The sequence below is a fragment of the Monodon monoceros genome, unplaced genomic scaffold (genome assembly GCF_005190385.1).
Source record: "Monodon monoceros isolate NGI ecotype Baffin Bay Population unplaced genomic scaffold, NGI_Narwhal_1 Super_Scaffold_2, whole genome shotgun sequence".
Lineage (NCBI taxonomy): Eukaryota > Metazoa > Chordata > Mammalia > Artiodactyla > Monodontidae > Monodon > Monodon monoceros.
The window spans coordinates 9,207,288-9,228,605 of NW_021703776.1; the positions used below are offsets into that span (position 1 = coordinate 9,207,288).

General features: G+C 44.7%; 1 pseudogene; it reads right to left on the bottom strand.

Moving 5' to 3' along the window:
• Positions 1 to 1,523: 1,523 nt before the first annotated feature.
• Positions 1,524 to 17,374, bottom strand: LOC114901841 (annotated as a pseudogene).
• Positions 17,375 to 21,318: the final 3,944 nt, after the last annotated feature.

Consider the following 21,318-nt stretch of genomic DNA (forward strand, 5'->3'; position numbering starts at 1 on the left):
AAAAAAAAAAAAAAAAAAAAAAAGATTTTGAGTGGCTGAATGGATTAAAAAAAACAAGACCCATCTATAGGCTACTTACAAGAGACTCACTTTAAATGTAAGGACACACAGACTGAAAGTGAAGAGATGAAAAAAGATATCCCATGCAAATGGAAACCAAAGGAAAGCTGGAATAGCTATACTTATATCAGACAAAACAGACTATAAAAGACTGTAGTGAGAGATAAAGAAGGGTATTACATAATGATAAAGGGGTCAGTCCAACAAGGGGCTATAACATTTATGTATGCACTGAATGTGGAAGCACCTAAATATGTAAAGTAAATATTAACAGTCCTAAAGGGGGGAATAGACAGCAACACAATAGTTGTAGGGGACTTCAATACCCCACTTACATCCAGACAGAAAATCAATAAAGAAACATTGGTCTCAAACAACATGTTAGAGCAGATGGACTTAACAGATATTTATAGAACAATCCATCCAAAAGCAACAGAATACACATTCTTCTTAGGTGCACATGGAACATTTTACAAGATAGCTTGTATGTTAGACTGCAAAGCAAGACTTAATAGATTTAAGAGAATTGAAATCATATAAGCATCTTTTCTGACCACAATGGTATGAAACTAGAAATTAATTACACGAAGAAAACTGGAAAATTCATAAATATGTGGAGATTAAACAACATGCTACCGAACAACCAATGGGTTGAAGAAGAAATCAAAAAATACCTTGAGACAAATGAAAACAAAAATGTAACACACCAAAATTGATGGGATGCCGCCGTAAAAACAGTTCTAAGAGGGAAGTGTTTTTTTTAGAAAATACATTTAATTAAACAAATATTTATTAAGCACCTACTTTGTGCCAGGCACTGTGTTATGCACCCTCACTGCATGCTGTCCACACAGCATGGTAATCTCAGAAATTAAAACCAAGAAAAGGAAAGTTGTCACAACCCTACAAACTGGGGGCGGGTGGAAGCAGGCAGAGTGCATATAGGCGATTCCCGTGCCAGAAAACACACCCACCAGAAACTTGTTTTCTTTCTCGGGACAAGTTTCTGCTAAGTGGTTGTTTTAAAGCATCTCTGTATATACTGAGAGGGAAGTTGCTGTCACCACACCCCCATACACTGAGGCTTGATGGACATTCGAATACTATGAATGCTACTCAAAAACAGGAGGTGGAAAGGGTATTTATATTTGGATTAGAAAATACTCTTTCAGTTCATATGGTTGCAACAGCCCTTCAGAAAGATATAAACATCCCTGCCCTGACTGCATAAACGTTTAAGGTAGACCTAGTTCTGGATTCCTGAGTCAGAATTGTCTAGTTGTCTGCAAACTTGCAAGGCCAGAGAAGCGAGGGGAGATTTCTGTTCTGGAGAGGAGAGAGTGGACGGCATCCCTGGTTTGGAAACACGCCAACCTGCACCTGCATTTACAGAAGCAACGCGAATGGGAGGACATCGTAGTGCTACTCTGTCTCACGCACACACTGGGGACTCAGAAATGGCCCTAGTGGTTGGCGCCCAGCATGGAGAGGCCCCTGCGGAAGTTGTGCAGGTCGTCAGTCTTCCCATCCAGCACCTCCAAGAAGCTCTTCAGCTCCACCTTCAGGTGGCGCTGTCGGTACTTACTCTTCTCAATGTCCGTCTTCAGAGAACACACGTTGTCTTCTAGGTTCTGACTGACTGCTGCCTCTAGTTTCTCAGCGATGTATTCACACTCTGACCGGAGTTGTGGAATGATTTCACTTTGTTTTTGGAGGTCTTTCAACTTCGTCTCCTTTTCTCAGAGTTCTGATTCCAGCTCCTCAACTCTTCTCTTCAGCTGGATAGTCTTCTCCTTCTCTCTGTTTATCTCACTGCATTGCTCTTCCAGCTCATCAGATCTTGTTCCAGAGCTGGTCGTTCTCATCGTGGCAGAGGGAGAACTGCCTCTTCCACTGCTCCACGCTGGCTGCCGAGTCCTGTAGTGCCGTGGTCAGCTGGGTGTTGCTAGGAGGGAAGTTTATAGCAATAGATGTCTATCTCAAGAAACAAAAAAAAAAGTCTCAAACAACCTAACTTTATACCTCAAGGAACAAGAAAAAGAAGAACAAAGTTGAAAGTTTGTAGAAGGAAGGAAATAACAAAGATTAGAGTAGAAATAAGTGAAATAGAGACTAAAGAGACAATAGAAAAGATCGATGAAACTAAGATCTGGTTCTTTGAAAAGATAAAATTGCCAAACCTTTAGCTAGACTTACCAAGATAAGCAGAATACATAAAATAAATAAAATCAGAAGTGAAAGAGGAATAAACAATTATACACCAAAAAATTGGACAACCTAGAAAAAATGGATAAATTCCTAGCAACATACAACCTACCAAGACTTAATCATGATGAAATAGAAAATCTTAACAGACTGATTACTAGTAAGGAGATTGAATCCATAATCAAAAATCTCCTAACAAACAAAAGTCCAGAACCAGATGGCTTCACTGGTGAATTCTACCGAACATTCAAAAAAGAATTGATAACCAGTCCTCTTCAAACTCTTCCAAAAAACAGAAGAGGAACGAACTCTCCCAAACTCATCTTATGAGGCTAGCAATATCCTGATACCAGAACCAGCTAGGGATGCCACAAGAAAAGAAAATTCCAGGCCAATATCCTTGATGAACATAGATGCCAACATTCTTAACAAAATATTAACAAATTGAATTCAACAGTCCATTAAAATGATCATATACCATATGGTCCAGTGGGGTTTATTCCAGGGATGCAGAGGTGGTTCAACATCTGCAAATCAATGTAATACATTAACAAAAGGAAGGGTAGAAACCATATGAGCATCTCAGTAGACTCAGAAAAAGCATTTAACAGGATTCAGCATCCATTTCTGATAAAAACTCAAAAATTGTAGGTACAATTTTTACTTTGTAGAAAATATTTTTCTTTATAGAGAAATTTTTTATAAAAAAACATAAAACTTCTTTGCTGAGACTTTCCATTTCTTCATTTTTTTCAAGAAAGTTTGTAATTGCTTATTGAAGCATTTTTATGATGGCTGCTCTAAAATTCTTGCCCCATACTTCCAACGGCCAGTTGAGCTTGGCATTGCCCTCGGTTGTCTTTTCTCATCCAAATTGTGGTTTTCCTTGTTCTTGTTATGACGAAGGATTTTCAACTGTATCCTGGATATTTTGGTTATTATGTTATGAGTCTTAATCTTATTTAACTCCTCTATTTTTGCAGGAAGTCACCCTTTTCAGGTTTAATGTATACTTTCAGGCCTACTTTTATGGGTTAGGGTTCCAAGGTTTAGTTTTTGGAGTTCTTGCATGGCAGCGCGGCCTGCGAGGCCGGCGTGCTTCCACTGGGCCTGGGGCTCTGCATGGCACTGGCTGGAGGTGGAGAGACTCAGGGCTCCATGACGCTTTCTCCCTTAGGTGTCTGGTGGGGGAGCCCACAGCACCAGCTCTGTTGGGCCTCCCCTCTCCCATCCTTGGGCCCGAGGGCAGCCTTTCCTGTTGTCTGCCTGTTTTGTCGATGCCTAGTGGCGATTCAGATTGCAGGCCCCTGCGCCAGCCCTGGGTATGTGGGAGATAAAAAGCAATGCCGGGACATACAACATGTTATTCTCAAGTCCTGTGGCCCCAGCCTGCCTGACTTCTTCTTTCCAGCTTTCAGGATCCTTTAATGCGTGTCTGCTGGATTATGTCCAGGGAGGAGGAACTGGAAAAGGGAGTCCACGCCATCCATCCTGTTCTGGAACTGGAAGTCCATTTCCGGGAGGTTTTACCATCACAATATTTTCTCTCTAAAACAAGGAGCCATGATGGCTCCTAGATGACAGCTTGGCAGATGGCAACCCACACAAATGGCACTGGGGCTTGAGGCTGCCGGAAGGTTCCCATCATTGTGAGGGGCGGAGAGAAGGCAGGCGGAGAGGAGCTGGGAGAGGGGTGCGAGGAAGTGGTCCAGAGCATCCTGTAGCTACCCAGCCTGCTGTGACCCCGGCCCCACAGACCCCCCCAACCCCGCGTCTGCTGGGGCACGAAGCACAGCACAGTGTGGAAAGTGCAAATTATCTGGGATGGGGGGACAGAGAGATGAGGAAAAGGAAAAGGGAGACAGTGAGTGAGGACAGGAAGACAGGCTGCTTAGGGAGCCTCAGCATCCATCTAGCGTCTCCTCACGGACCTGGGGGCTGACATTGCTTGCGGGAGGCTCTTGCGATCCCCGTCCCCACCCCCCGGGCTCAGGGACCACTGCAAGCAAGAAGGGAAGGCAGAGCCGGGCCTGGGGCCAGGAGGAGCGTGTGGGGACGTGGGGTCCCCAGGTGGTGCAGGAGGAGGCCACTTTTCTCAGCTGTTCCAGTCCCAGAGATAAAAATACCAGTTCGCAAAATCAGCTGCTAATCTTGTTGCTAGGTAGAGTTCAACCCCAGAATTGCCATTTTGTGCTAAGTTTGGCTGAACAGCTTTTCCTGGGAATTAGACTCAGACACAGGCCCAGGTCTTAGAGGGGGCACAAGGAGACAGGCGCTTTGCTCATAGCCTTGCGAGGGGACAGACCAACAGACAGGGTGTGTGTCACACCCAAACTGTGGAGGGACAGTGGCCCCGTGGAGGAGTCCCCACTCCACGGGGAGTCTGAGTGGAGGCAGCACACGGGGCTGGGGGCTCCCAACGGGGAGGGGCTGGGGGCAGGGGATACTGCAGTGAGCACCCTTGGGCACCTTGGGGGCAGGGTTCCTGAGGTGCGGCCTAGAACCCAGCCCCTCCAGCTGAGGACCTGGGGGCCAGAAGCCCTAGGGGACTGTGAGCCCTGGAGGGGCAGGGGAGAGGGTTAGGAGCCAGGTGGAGGGGATAAAGCTGAGGTGCTCTGCACAGAAAGGCCTGGAAGATACATGGCCATAGCAAAAGGAGGCATCTTAATGACTGTAATTAAAATGCCAAGGCGGGTCTGCAGCGGCCAGGTGGTTGCTGAGTCCTGCTGAGGAGCTGCAAGTGCCTGAGACCAGGGGCCGCAGGCCAGCCAGGCCTCTAGGGCCTCTGAGCCAGGAGGGGGAGGGCCATGCCCTCCTGGGAGCTTACGCTCTGGTCCTTCTCCTTCCTGGCTTCATGGACCTCATGGGGACAATTGTAGGACCCTCTCTCCAGGCTGCTTTGTTCGTCTGTTGGTTTGCTGGTTTTGGCCACATTGCGTGGCCTGGCCCCCAGCAGGGAAAGTGCTGAGTCCTAGCCACTGGACCCCAGGGAGCTGCCTTCCCCAGCCTGCATTCGCACCCAGCTGCATTCTGCTTCCTCTGGGCCCCTGCTCTGCTGGGAGGCACGAAGTCAGAGACGGCTCAGGGCCCCTGGGGCCTGGTGGGGAACCCGAGCTTCCCGGGCACAGGCCCACTGGGGGCCACACAGCAGTGGCACCAACCAGACTGGCTCCCGCCGTCTGCTCCCAGCCTAGAGCCTGGGTCATACGGAGGGGGCCGGGGGTGGCCCAGGGACCCATACACAGTCTGTCAGGCACAGTCCTCACCCCGTGTCTGCCACCTTCTCCTTTCTGGACCCGGTTGTCAACAGCCTCTGCCTAGGAAGACCACTAAGGTTGCCTCTCCAGGGCCCCTGGAAGGATGCTGACACCCGTGCCCCTCCAAGTGCAGGAAGGGCTCCCTAAAATGTGACATTGCAGAGGAGAAAGAATCCTGGGCCTGGGCCACGTGTTTGATTTAGAACACAGCCCTGGCAGTGCAAGAGTCTGGCCGGCAGCCACTGGAGGCCACGGGAGGGCAGCATGTTTTCTCTCCTAGAAGCAGGAGGCGGGGCTGCCAGTCCTGTCCCCCTCCTAAGGGGCAACCAGCTGTTCTTTTTGTTTGTTTGTTTTAATAACAGCTTTATTGAGGTATAATTCACATAGCATAAAATTCACCCTTTTAAAGTGTACGATTCAGTGGTTGTTAATGTATTCACAGAGTTATGCAACAATCACCACTATCTAAATGTAGACTATTTTCATCATCCCAGAGAGAAACCTCCTACCCATTAGCAGTCACTACTAATCCCACCCCCCCATCCCCAGGCCTAATCACCCACTAATCTGTCTCTATGAATTTGCCTGTTTCATAGGATGAAGTTGGACCCCTACCTCACACCATACACAAAAATTAACTCAAAATGGATTAACAACCCAAATATAAGAGTTAAAAGCATAACACTCTTGGAAGAAAAAACATTAATCTTCAGAACTTTGGATTTTATATTGGCTTCTTAAATATTACTCCAAAAGCACCACCAACCAAAGAAAATTAGATAAAGTGGACTTCATTAAAATTAAGGTGGTTTTTTTTTTTTTTTTGCGGTACGTGGGCCTCTCACTGTTGTGGCCTCCCCCGTTGCGGAGCACAGGCTCCGGATGCGCAGGCTCAGCGGCCATGGCTCACGGGCCTAGCGCTCCGCAGCATGTGGGATCTTCCCAGACTGGGGCACGAACCCGTGTCCCCTGCATCGGCAGGCGGACTCTCAACCACTGCGCCACCAGGGAAGCCTGAAAATAAGGTTTTAATATCCAGAATGTAGAAAGAACTCCTAAAACTCAACAACAAAAAGACAAATCAACTAAAATATGGGCAAAGGACTTCAATAGACATTTCTTCAAAATAAATATACAAATAATCAATAAACAGATGAAAAGATCCTCCATGTTGATACTCAATAGGGAAGTGCAAAAACTACAATGAGATACACTTCACCCATACTAGGATGGTTATAATGTTTTTTAGAAAGGCAAATAACAAGTGTTGGTGAGCATGTGGAGAAATTAGAACACTTGCATATTCCTGGTGGGAACGTAAAATGGTGCAGGTTCTGTAGAAAACAATTTGGTGGTTCCTTAGAAACTTAAACATAGGATTACCATATGACCAAGCAATTCCACTCCTAGATATATGCCCAACTGAACTGAAAACAGGGACTCAAACAGATACTTGTGCACCATTGTTCACTGCAGCATTACTCACAATAGCCAAAAGGTGGAAAGAACAGAAATGTCCATCCACTGATGATTGGATAAACAAAATGTAGTATATCCATACAACGAAATAAAAATGAATGAATTTCTGATATAGCAGTTCACCCTTATCCATGGTTTCACTTTCCAAGGTTTCAGTTACCCATGGTCAACTGTGATCCAAAAATACTAAATGGAAAAATTTTAGACAATTCATAAGTCTTAAATTTCTGCCATTCTGTGTAGTGTGATGAAATCTTGTGCCATTCTGCCCGAGATCCCCAATCACTGACATTGTCTGCTCCTGACATTCAACCACTGACATCATCATGGCTCGATGTTCCAGGATCACTCTAGTCAGATGATCCTCCTTCTCACATATGGTCAGAAGGTCAATAGTAGCCTGATGCTACATCACAATGCCTACTTCGTTCACCTTATTTCATCTCAGCATGTAGGCATTTTCTCATGTCACATCATCACAAGAAGAAGAAGAGTTACTACAGTACGATAAAAATATTTTGAGAGACCACAGTGACATACTTTTTATTACAGTATACTGTTATAATTATTTGACTGTATTATTGTTGTCAATCTCTTATTGTGCCTAATTTATAAATTAAACTTGATCATGGGTATGTCTGTATAGGAAAAAACACAATATACATAGTGTTCAGTACTATCTACAGTTTCGGGCATCCACTGGGGGGCTTGGAATGTTTCCCCTGTGGATAAGGAGGGACTACTGTACATGCCACACCATGAATGAAACTTGAAAACGCTATGCTATGGGAAATAAGCCAGATGAAAAAAATGGCAAATTGTGTGTGATTCCATTTATCTGAAATATCTAGAATAGGCAAATTCATAGAGCTAGAAAGTAGATTAGAGGTTACCAGCAGCTGGATGGTGGTGGGATGGGGTGTTACTGCTTAATGGCTACAGAGTTTCTGTTTGGAGTGATGAAAAAGTTTGGAAAGCGATAGTAGTGATGGTTGCACGTAGTGAATGTACTTAAATCTCACTGAACTGTACACTTAAAAATGGTTGAAGTGGTAACTTTTATATGACATATATATTACAATAAAAACAACTTAAACTTTTTTTCTATGTATTTCGGTTCCAGGGGATAGACAGATTGCCTGGACAAGTTAGTTTGCCTCTCTAAGCCTCAGTTTCCTCATCTGCAAAACGGGACCGGATGTAATACCTACCCTATGAGGTTGCTGTAAAAATCAAATGACATAACACATGTAAGTACATAGCACCAAGTTTGGCACGTGATAAGGGCTCCTTAGGGGGGAGCGGTCATCATTTGTGTGTGTGTGTGTGTGTGTGTGTGTGTGTGTGTGTGTGAGCGTGCGAGAGACAGAGAGAGAGAGAGAGAGAGAGAAACCTGTTCAGTTTCCAGTTTGATGCCATCCCTTCCTCGAGTTACTACTTCCAGCTGTGGTGGAGGACTTGGCTGGACCACTGCCCTCACTGAGAACAAGTAGAAAATCCAGATGAAAAAATTGGTTTGAAGGCATCAGACAGCTGCAGACAACCATGAATTGAAGAGCCAAGTTTCCAAAGAAAAGGGAATTGGAGAGATGTGAGCTCGTATTCTGCACACCACTTACATCTCCAGGTGTGAACCAGTTCTTGGCTTAGAGTGGCTAGGAATCTGAGCATGGGGCTACTACAGCTGAGAGGCAGGGAAGCCAGCAGAGTTCTCAGCAAGTTCCTGGAGAAGCAGAGAAAATTTTAATTATAGCGCTGACAAAATAGCCAGCACTCAAGAGGCTGGAAGCCCCAAACTCAGATGTTGCCCCTGAAGCACTTGCCTATATATTTAATGCACATGATGAGAGACTAAGAAGCTAAGAGTGGAATTTTCAACAATCTAATGGTTATGAAGAGACAAAAATTGGAATTTAGGATCTGGGTTGGGGCCTGGGGAGGGCTCCACCCTAGGAATGGCCATGAACCAAAGATAGAAGGAGGCATAAAGACTGAAATCCTGCCTCCTGTTACTTTGGATTAAGATAGTCTGCCCACATTCTAGCTGCCTCCAGAGGATAAGATGAACACTCTATGGAGAAAGGTAAAAGAACCCAGAACCTCAATCAATTGTCATGGACTGTGTCCAACATTCAATTATAAATTATAGACATACCAAGGAAACCTCAGATGACTCAGATCTTGGAGTTATCAGACAAACTTTAACTTTTTAATATTTTAAAGAAAATAGATGATGAAGAATTTCACTAGAGGAAAAAAGTAAATATATATATACATTTTAGAGCTGAAAACACAATAATTGATATTTACAGTACAATCCATGTGTTTATGATAGGACACGAGAGAATAGAGGATTAATGAAAGTTGACTGATAGGATTAGTAGAAGATAGGACAGTAGAAAATATCAAGGCTGATGCACAAAGATGGAAAATACAGAAAATAATGCAAGAGATACATGGAACCTGTTGAAAAGTTCTAAAATGTGTACACTGGAGTCCTAGAAAGAGAAAGATATTGGAGCAGAAGAAATATTAGTGGACATAATGGCTGATAATTTAAAAAAATAAATGAATGCTATCAGTCCACAGATTCAAGATACTCAATGAACCCCCAAGCAGGATAAATACAGTGGAACCAGAGTAAAAATAAATAACCATAAAGTAACTTCAAAGGAGTAACAATCAGACATAGCAGAGTTTTCAACACAAATGAATAATCAGAAGGCATTAAATAACATTTTTAAGTGCTGGAAAAAATAACTACCAACCTAGAATACTATAGAATTTGGTAGGAAAAATATTCTTCAAAAGTGAGGGTGAAATGAAGACATTTTAGGAAAAATAAAAACTTAAAAATGAGAGTCTTCATTGGCAGAATATCTACACTTAAAAAAAAAAAAGTACAGGGAGTTCTTTGGGCAAAAAGATAATCCCAGATAAAAAGATGGAAACTGAGGAAGGAATAAAGAGTAATGGATGGAAAGGGTAAATCTAAATGAATAGTGACTCTATAAAACAACAACAATAAGGCCTTCTGAGGTTCAAAATGTACATAAACCCATGGGGGTACAAGTTAACAATTCTGATAGTACTATAATAAGCAAATAGATGGTGGATGGTGGTAAAAAAGGAAAGAGAAAAAATTTTTAAATAGAAATAAGTATACCTTGAGCCCTTCGTTTGTGCTGTGCCAAAGACAAAAAGGGGAAACACAATGTAGCTCTTCCCATATGATTGCATTCTGCTATGTATTTTGCTTTTGTATTTGATCTTCCCTTTCTGCATTTAGTATTCCCTACTCAACCTGCTGAGTTAATTTGTACTCCTCTAAAAAAGGAAGGAAGGAAGGAAGGAAGGAAGAAAGAAAAAGAAAGGAAGAAAGAAAAAGAAAGAAAGAAAGGAAGAAAGAAAAAGAAAGAAAGAAAGAAAAGAAAAAGAAACCTATTCTCTACCCCAAAGCTTGGCTCTTATCATGGAAAGCCAGGATTTCAATAATATTGCTTCAGCTAAAGTTTATAAATTAATTCAGGTAGTAATGTATTTCTTGGTTCTCCACTATAATTACCTTTTCCATGAAGCAGTGAATATCACTGAATAAATGAGAGAAGGTCCCAGGCAACAAAAATTTTAGGGAAAGAAAAAGACTACGTAAATATGTAAAAATAAAATGCATGACAATAAAAACAAAAGAACTAGGAAGGTTGGAAATGGAAATAGAGAGTTTTAAGGTCTGGGAAGAGGTTAAAAAAAAGAGTGCTAATTTATGGTAGACCCTAATACCCTAATAAGTAAAGGATGCATACTGTCATCAAGGGTAACCACGAAAAGAATAATAAAGGCATGTAAATAGTAAATAGTAAAATAATAGTAAAGGAATGTTTACAACACAGGGAATATAGTCAATATTTTATAATTACTATAAATGAAGTATAACCTTTAATAAGCGTGAATCACTATGTTGTACACCTGAAACTTAAATAATACTGTACATCAACTATACCTTGATACATTTTTTTTTTAAAGTAAAGGGATGCGTAATTAAGAGGCTAATAGATGGGAGACTGGAATAATAAAAAAAAAATCCAAAAAAAAAAAAGAGGCAAGAAAGGAGAGGATTGAAAGAATATAAAACAGGTGGGATAAATAGAAAACAAGGATTCACATAGTAGGTATAAACTCAAATATATCAGGAAGTACATTAAAGGTAAAGGGACTAATTACTCCAGGATAAATACTAAGACAGACTGGATCAAAACAAATTAAACTGGTAACTGCCTGATCGGGTGCCGCCTAGACTCGGAAAGGGCCGCAGAGAGAAGTCTGACGCGGCCTCCAGCCCCCGGGAACTCAGAATCCAGCTGGAAATGGAGCTCCTGGTGAAACAGGAGCTGGAGGACTTGTACCATCAGCATCATCACTCACTGCAAAGCGACAGTAATTACCCAGGGTGGCCTTAGTCAAGGATAGACAAATAGACCAATGGGGGCTTCCCTGGTGGCGCAGCGGTTGAGAATCTGCCTGCTAATGCAGGGGACACGGGTTCGAGCCCTGGTCTGGGAGGATCCCGCATGCCGCGGAGCAACTAGGCCCGTGAGCCACAACTACTGAGCCTGCGCGTCTGGAGCCTGTGCTCCACAACAAGAGAGGCCGCGATAGTGAGAGGCCCGCGCACCGCGATGAAGAGTGGCCCCCGCTTGCCACAACTAGGGAAAGCCCTCGCACAGAAACGAAGACCCAACACAGCAAAATAAATAAATTAATTAATAAACTCCTACCCCCAACATCTTCCTAAAAAAAAAAAAATAGACCAATGGAACTGAACTGAGTCCAGAAACAGGCCCACACATGTATGACAACATTAACACTTGCTTATAAATTGGGGGAAGAAGAGTCTTTTCCAGAATTACTGCTGGGTGAATTGAATGCACGTATGGAAAAAAATCTTGATGTTTACTTTGTATTACACACACACACACACACACATGACACACGTGCACATGCACATACACACTCTTAATTCATAAGGATTGTAGAACTAATTCAGAGGGAGAAACGATAAAGTTGTAGGAAAAAGACCTAGGAGAATATCTTTATGACCTTGGGGGTAGGCAATAACTTCTTAAATAGGATATAAAAAGCATAATGCCATGGAGGAAAAAATTGATACGTTTAATCACACTGAAATTAAGAACTTACATTTATCAAAAGATACTATTAATAATGTGCGAGAAGGTGAAAAGCCAAGCCACAGAGTGGCAAAAGATATTTCCAATGCATATATCTGACAAAGGTTTCTGATCCAGAATATTCAAGAATTTCTACAAATCAGTAAGAAAAAGACAAGCAACCCATAGAAAAATTGGGGAAAACATGAACTGCACTTCACAAAAAGGGATATCCAAATGGCCCAAAAACATATGAGAAGGTGCTCACCCTCAGGTTATCAGGGAAATGAAAGTTAAGATCACAGTGTCACACGCACCCACCTGAACGGCCCCAAATCTTACAACACCAGTTCTTACTAGCTAGACTGTAGAGCAGCCAAAATTCGTATATTGTGTTGGTGGGAATGTAACTTGGTACAACCACTGTGGGAAGAATTGGCAGTGTCCATTAAAGGTGAGCATACTCATCCCCAATGACCCAGAAATTCACTCCTAGGTATTTGCCAAAAGAAATGCACACACGTTCACCGAGACATGAGCAAGGATGTTCACAGCAGCATAATGGATGCAGGAACAGTGGTATAGTTGCATGGTTGGAGATAGTGTGGCAGTGAAAATGTTGCTAGTCCTAGACACAGAAACATGTTTGGACATCACATGGTATTGAGGGGGAAAACCTGGACACAAATGAGAAAATGCTTCACAGCTGCAATTGTTGAAACCTCACAAACAGTCCATACTAATCTGTGTTGGCAAAGGTTGCTATAGCGGCTGTCACAGTGGGGGTGGGGTCGTAACTGGGAGAGGATAGGAAGCATGCAGCCATTGTTTTGTTTCCTAACCTGGGTGCTGGGTGAAGGTGGAAGTTTTTTGTGGGTACATACTTGTGATTTGTGCACTTTTCTGTATATATGTGATACCTCAATAAAAATAATTATTTAAAATAATTATCTTTCTTGAACTTTGACCCATTCTGTTGCCCTCTCTTCCTCCTTTTTGCCCCAATGAAGATGCTTCTTATTTAAATGTTTTTTAAAAATAATCTCGAATTTACAGAAAAGTTGCAAAATAGTACAAAGAGCACCTATATGCTCTTCAACCAAATGCCCCAATTGTTAACACTTCACTGCATTTGCCTTATAAATCTGTTTCTCTATGTATTTTTTCTGACTCATGTGATAATAAGCCATAGGCATGATTCTTCATTATCCCTCCACGCCCCTGTGCAAAACAAGAGTCCTCTCCTACATCAACCCAGTACAACTGTTGAAATCAGGAAATTATTCTTGCTCCAATATCACCATCTAATCCCATGCAAATGTTGCCTGTGGCCTTAATAATGTCCTTTATAGGCTCAGCATTCAGCCCAGGACCTCGAGTTGCATTTAGCTGTTGTGTGTGTTCAGTTTCTTTCTGCCTAGAGCAGTTCTCCAGTCTTTCCTTCCTTTTGGGCCTTGAAATTTTTGAAGAGTTCAGGTCTGCTGCTTTGTAGAATGTCTCGTTTGTTTTACTTCCCCTGTGTTCCTCATAAATGATGCAGAGGTAATGTTGCAATGTCGATTTGTTCCACTCTGGTGATGCTTACTTCTGTTGTGTGGGTAAGATTGTGTCTGCCAGGTTTCTCCACCTGTGCTCTTCATTCCTTCCTGTAGATCTGAGTTTCCACCTGGTGTCATTTACCTTAACTGTAGTGTGTGTCTTGTGTCAGTGGACTCTCTTAGTTTTGTTTATGTGAATTTATTTCAACCTTTTATTGTTTAAGGACATTTTTACTGGATAAGAATTTGGGGGGGGTTGATAGCTTTTTTCTTACAGCACTTTGATGATGTCATTTCATTGTTGTCTGGCTTCCATTGTTTCTGGTGAGAAGTCTGTTATAATTCTTATAATCGTTCCCATGTAAGCAACGTGTCTTTTTTCTCTGGCTGCTTTCAGAATTCTCTTTGGTTTTCAGAACTTTGTCTGTCTGAGTGTGGTTCTTATTATATTTATCCTGATTGGGGTTTGTTGAGATTATTGGATATGTAAATTGATGTTTTTCATCAAATTTGGGAAGTTTTTGACGATTGTGTTTTCATTCATTCTGCCTCAATTTCACACTCTTTCCTTTGAGACTCCAATTATACGTGTGTGGGATCATTTTATATTGTTCCACAAGTCTCTGAGGCACTATTCATTTTCCTTCAGCCTTTTTACTCTCTAATCTTCAGATTAGATCATTTCCATTGATCTATCTTTATATACACTTGGGGACTGAAATTTCCAATCCATTCACTGATTAAGACCATATCTTTCTTTAATTCTTTGAACACAGTTATAATAGCTGCCTTAAAGTCTCTAAGTTCAACATCTGGGTCATTTTGTGTCCAGTTTTTCAGCTTTTGTAGATTGCTTTTTTCTTTCCTGGGGATCATATTTCCTGTTCCTTTGTATACATAGTGATTATTTTTTAATTGACTGTTGGACATTATGACTAATATGTTGTAAAACTCAACATTCTGTTAATTTCCTCTGAAGAATTTTGACTCCTGCTTTGTAGGCAGTTCAGTCACTGGCTAATGACCTTGGTTTTGTGCTTTGTTGTTGCAGATCCTGGAAAATCCAAGGTGTTTCCCAAGGCCCTCTAATTTAGCATGACCCGATCCTGCCCAGCCTATATGCACAGACTGGCTCTTGGCCAAGGACTTGCAGGTCCCCACGTGGAGTTCTGGGGACCTGCACACAGCTCCCTCTTCTCCGGCATCCTGTCCCACATACTCCCACTGCTTCTCTGCCCGATCTGGTCTTTACCTCAGCAGGTCCATGTGACCTCTGTGCCACAGAGCTGAGTGATTGTAAGTTGTCCTTCTCTCAGGGATTCAAGTCTGGCCTGTCTGTCACCTATGGCCTGCAAACAGTTGTCTTACACATTTCATCCAGTTTTATGGTTATCTCTGGTGGAAAGGTTATTCTGGTCCCAGCTCATCCACAGTGTCTAGACATGGAAGTCACAAGTAAGCTTTTTGATGGAGAAGGTGGCACTTATCTCCACCCCCTGCCCCCACACCCTCCTTGAGACATTGTGCCCCAGCCACTGGACCCACCCCCAGTGTTCTCTGTCCAGGCAGCCTGGACACTTCTCAACTCTGGCTTCCAGGACTCTTTCCTCTCCTAGTTCTCTCACCCTCAGCTTTCTCCATCTGATCTCTTTGATCAGCCCTTCCTCAGACCATCTGCTCAATGCAGGCTTCCCCCAGAGACCCATAATTGGTCTTTTACTCTCTTCCTGGTGACGTTCACTATGGCTCCCACCCTCCTCCTTCTGATGATTCCCTGGTCTGTACCTTCAGTTTCCATCTTTGCTCTGGCCTGCAGGTCCATCTTCACCTGATGCTGCAGGTGGTGGTGCCAGGAGGCCCTGAGTGGAACTTAATGCCTTTACCTCAAAGCTGCTCCTCTCTCGTGTCTTCCCCCAACCCTGCCCCCTCAGCAGGAGTGGTCATGCAGCCCTGCCCCCACCCCCACCCCTACTCACTTCTCCCTTGCAATGGCCGCCAAGTCCTGATTCCAGATGGGTACCTTCTAGCCCCCTGCCAATAATGGTAGCTATTATTAATATTGTTAACATTAACACCATGAAGAAGGTGAGATGTGCAGTTTCCACAGTGTGGCCCCTAGCAGCTTCTCTTGGGAGTTGAGAGAAAGGGGAAGCTGAGGAGGGTTCAGGAGACCCTGGGTCCTAGGGTAGGACCAGAATCAACATGGCCCCCCTGCAGAACCCTGGGCAGAAAGCCCTGGGCACCAGCCACTTCGATAGAGACTCAGCCAGGTAGGAGCAAGGGAGCTGCGGTGGTGTGAGGGGCAACCTGCCTGGGAACCGACCGCAGTCGGGGCTGCTTTGGAGCCTGTGCACACTGCTATGAGGGTCCAGGCCCACCAGCCAGTCTGCCGAGACCCCAGCTGAGGTCCTGCCCTCCAGCCGTATGGAGAGGGTTTCTGTAGTCACCTTCCTGAAGGAGAAGGAGCCTCCTCCTCTTGTGACTGTCCTATATGAGAGCCCTCAAACCCTAGTGGCCTGCCAGGCTTGGGGGGATGCCGTGCAGGAGGGTCAGGGACCGGGGAAGGGGCAGGAGGACTGTGTCCATGGTGTGAAGCTTCTGATCCACCAGGAAGGCCAGGTGCAGGCAGCAGCTGGTGGAGGCCAAGGCACCCTGGGCTGGGGCCTGGGCAGGAGTGAGCCCAGTACACTCTGCTGGCCTCCTGGCAGAGTCTACCCGCCCCCTCTTCCACCCACTGTCCTCAGGACCCCTGGGTGGAGGGAGCCCAGAAACCTGGGAGACCCCCATGTGATGACTGCCAGAGCAGGAGACCCTGCACACGGGGGTGGGGGGCACCTCAGAAGAGGGCCGGGGGGAGTCCTGGCAGGATGAGGGAACGTGGCCCTCTGGGGAGAGTTTAAAGTGTTACCTCCCCTCCGCTACCTGAGATCCACGTTTCCGGGGTGTGCGAGGAGGCAGCACGCTCAGAGGTAGGCGTTGCTTCCCTGGGGCTAAGGCCTGTGATCTTAAAGTTCTGTTTCCATCATTTGGACCCTTTCCGGGCTGCGCTGCACGACCGGCTGGATCACTTGCCCCTACGCCTTGGGAGGGCTGGGCTGTCCCCAACCCTTACCGCTGTCGACCCTACAGCTCAGAGCCCAGTGTCCTCATTCGCAAAGAGGTGACCATGTGCCCGCATACGGAGGGCCATGGCTACACTAGCACTTGAGTCACCCTGGCTGTTGGCCGCCTGGCCGTGGCCTGACACCTCTGAGGGAGCGCATGCCTGCAGTGCCCCATAATTACGGTGGCTGTGTGCAAACTGCATTATATTTGGCTCCCCCCACGCACGAGGCTCTCGTCTCCACGGAGCTCTCCCTCCCCACGTGTCACGTGGCCCGGCATCTCCATCCCCTCCTCCGCGTATCTGCCAGGCCAGTCCCAGTGGGGGGTGATTTGGGTTGCTTCCAGTTTTCTGGGTTATAAATAGCACTGCTATGCATGTCTTTATTACAAATCCTTCTTTCCTCCCAAACCCTGAATAACCGGTGCCCCGCGAGCGCATCCTTCCAAACCCTCCTTGCTTCCCGGCACGTCCCACCTGCACCACGTAGACCCTCGCTATGGACGGTCGCCTGGCAAGTGGACAAAAAGGCACCAGGGGCAGGAATGCAGCCCCTTCCAGGTTCATGGGCATAAACAAACCAAACAAAAACTAAAGGAAGGGGCACCCAGTATTTCCTGATGTTTTAGTCCTTTAAATTTAGAACAAGCTCCTCGTGCACCTGGGCAGAGGCTGTCAGGTGCCCTGGGCCCTGGTCATTTCCTGGTCAGGGCTGTTGGGTTTGTTTACTTACCTTTTTTTTTTTTTTTTCATATTCTCATTGACTTTTAAAAATAGTACAAATATAATAAGTGAAAACATTCTTATTGTGCAAAGTTCACCATAGTTTTTGCATTTCTTCTATGGTATTTTACTTTTTTTTGAGTCTCTATGAGTCATTTGTATTTTCGTAGAAAATTTTCCATTTCAACTACGTTTTTCCAATTTTTTGGTGAAGTTCTGTGCATAGTGTTCTTTTGTAACCTTTATCTCTTTATTTCATTTTTGTCCCCCATTTTAACCTTTTTGGACTTATTTTTGTTATTGACCAGACATCAAAAATTTGTCTATTTTACTATGAAAAATTTTTTCAAACACCCAGCTTTTGGTATTACTGGTTAGTTTTACTACTGGTTGTTTTTTATTTCACTAGTTTCTGTTTGGCATTATCAAACTCCTCCCTTTACCTTTCTTGATGTTGTCATTCGTTTCCAGTGTCTTCGGCTGTAAATCTTAGTTTATTCTCAATCTCGCTTGTTTTCTAGTAAGTCAAGCTGGCTTATCTCCCCTGAACACTGCTTGGCTGCATCTCACAGCGTGTGAGGCATGGTGGTCACTTGTGTCCGTTTATAAGTTTCATTTTTGTAGTTTCTGTAGTTTCTAATTTAAATTTCCTGCTGAGTGGATGTAATTGGCTTCCTGTAGTTATTTATTTTTAATGTTATTGCGCTGTTGTCACTGATTCCTGCTCTTGTAGAAATTTTTGAGACCCTCCTTTGTCTGCTACTTGGCCAATCGCTGGGACTGTTCCATGTGACTAGAAGAACATGGTTCTCCACACGTGATACCAACATTTTGTGTAATTTTATGGTTACCAAAGAGGAAAGTGGGGAGAGATAAATTAGGAGTTTGGGATTAACATAAACACACTATTGTATATATATATCAGGTAACCAACAAGGACCTATACTGTATAGCACAGAGAACTATGCTCAATATTTTGTAATAAGCTATAAGGGAAAAAAATCTGAAAAAATACATACATACATATACATATATACATATCTGTGTGTATATATATATATATATATATATATATATAACTAAATCACTTTGATGTACACCTGAAACTAACACAATATTGTAAATCAACTATACTTCAATAAAAATAATCAATACTATTATAAAGCTAAAAAAATTTTAGGGGTAATTTACATACATAATGACATGTCACGCATGTAAATTACATTCACATAAAAATGCACTGATTTTAAGTGTACAGTTTGCTACATTTTTGACAGTGTATACACTTGTGTAATCACAAAGAAATACAGGCCAGTTCTACCACCCCAGGGACTTCCCTCGGGCTGCTGGGAGTCAATCCCCACATTGCCTGAGCAGTGCAGCTGCTTTTCTGATTTTTATAACCATGGATTAGTTCTAGAATTTTGTAGAAATTGTATCCTGCAGTATGTGTTCTTTGTGTCTGGCTTCTTTTGTTCAACTTTAGTTCCAAGAGATTCACCCATGTTGTCAAGTGTATCAGTAGTTGTTCTTATTTACATACACTGATTTGTTTACCCTGCCCTCCCGTGTGTGGACATTTACGTTGCTTCCAGTTTCAGCTACTATGAATAGAGCTGCTATAAACATTGCTGTACAAATTCCGTTGTTTTTCTTTTGACATACAATTTTTTTCTTTTGCGTAAATACCTGAGTGGAATTAGTGGGTCACAGGGAAGGTATTTGTTTAGCTTTGTAAGAAATGGCCGAACAGCTCTCCAAAGTGGCCGTCTCTAATTTCTGCCCATTTTCCTTTATAGTGCTTTGCGTCTGTTAACAATAGCAAATCCTAACAGCTATTAGGTATTAGCTCCTGTCACAAAGCAGAGACTCCCAATTGGGATCAGAATTAGATCCCCGAGCTGGTGTGCACTCAGGCCCTTGCTCTTCCTGTAGCAGTGGGCCCTGCAGACATCGGCTCCTTAGGACTGACACCTGGAGAACTGGTGAGCTATGCTCACGGGTAAGGTGGCAGGGACCACCGCTTGTCCCCCTCCAAGATGCCTTCTCCCCTCTTCTTCAGTGACAGATCCCCACATTTTAGCTGGGTCAAGACCTTTTCCCCGGCATCCTTTGCAGCTAAGTGAAGTCATGTGATAGATTCTGGCCAACGGGTCATCATGGGGAGGGTCATGTGGCCAAAGCTGACAAGGGCACTCTGTCCATCCTCCCTTTTGCTATCTGGCCACTAGGAACACGGATTTGATGGTTAGGTCTCCATGTTGGGGTCCCGGGAAGAGGGCCTGCCCCTAGTGGTGGAGCAGAGCTGTAGGCAGCTGGGTCCCTGAAGGCTACATGGAGCCGAGCAGCCATGACCGTGACCACCAGGGGTGCCACCTCTGGGTGCCTGGGGAGAAGGGAACAAACGTCTGTTTCAGGGCAGCCCCTAGCTGTTGTACACAGGTCCTCTGTATTGGTGCTGGGGATCCCAGGCCTGCAGCCACTTCAGCATACGCTTCAAGCATGTTGGTGGAGGGCAGGCAGGTGAGCACAGGAGGGACCTGAGTGCAGGGTCTCCTGACTCATGTCAGGAGGCAGTTTCCATATGACAAGTCCCTGTGTCCGTGGCGAGGGAGATACAAGCTGGGAATGGCTCCCTGGCCCCTCCTGGCCATGTGGGACCCTGGTGTCATGCTGCCTGCCCTGCTGGCCTGAGCAGCCCTGGTTGATGGAGACGCCTGTGTGAGCATGTGGGAGGGAGCATCGGCCAGCCAGAGGCCTGGGGTTGGCTCAGCAGGGGTCCCTGCACCCTGAATGTGAATCTCCCAGACAGACCGTGCTGTCTACCTTGTGCTTGGATGTCTGGAGAGAAAGGAGGAGGCCCGGAGGGTTTGCACCCTCATGTCCGTGGGCTGAGCCCTTGGACAGGCCAGGGGACGCTGCCCATGTCCTACTGGTTAGCTTTATTACTCTGTTTGTTAGTCATTCAGGTGGCTCAGACTCCCTTGGAGGACTCAGGTACCAAGCAGAATGTACAGATGAAAAAATGACAGATGCGGTGGTGCCTTTGCAGGCACTGTCTCCTCCGTCCTCTTCATTCCTTAAACACACCAGCTGGTTCTGGCCACAGGGCCGTTGCATGGCTGTTTTTTCTGCCTGAGCTGCCCTTTCCCCCTATCCTAGTGTCTCTCTGCCATTCAGATGTCAGCTTAAATGATGTCACCTCCTCAGAGAGGACTTTTCTGGGCACCCACTCTGAAGTTGTCACCCTGTCACCCTCTTTGCTTTAAATCTGGGTAGAGCAAATATCACTACCCGATGTTTTCTTGTTTGTTCCTTGTTGGTATCGGGTGTAAGCCCTGTGAAGGTGGCAACCGTGCCCATCTTGTTCCCTGGTGTGACACAGTGCCTGGGCAGAGCTGGACACAGTTGGCACACACTCACTTCATGCACGAGGCCAGTAGACACCCTTGAGCAGAGCGTAGTGATTGAGGGCACCAACTATAAAGTCAGGCGACTTTGGAAGCCAGTACTGATTTTTGCCATAGATTAGCTGTGTGATCTGAGCCCAGTTACAGATCTGTGCCTTGGTTTCCTCATTTGTGAAAGGAGGCTAATGATGGTCCCTATCTTGCAAGGTTGCAGTAAGTTTATATGAAGTGGTGGGTGTTGGACCTTTAGAAGAGTTTCCATAGTGTAGTGGGTACATTGTAACTTGTAGCTATGGCCTTCATCACCACCATCACCACCACAATCACCACCACCATCACCACCACCGTCGCCATAATCACCACCACCACCACCATCAC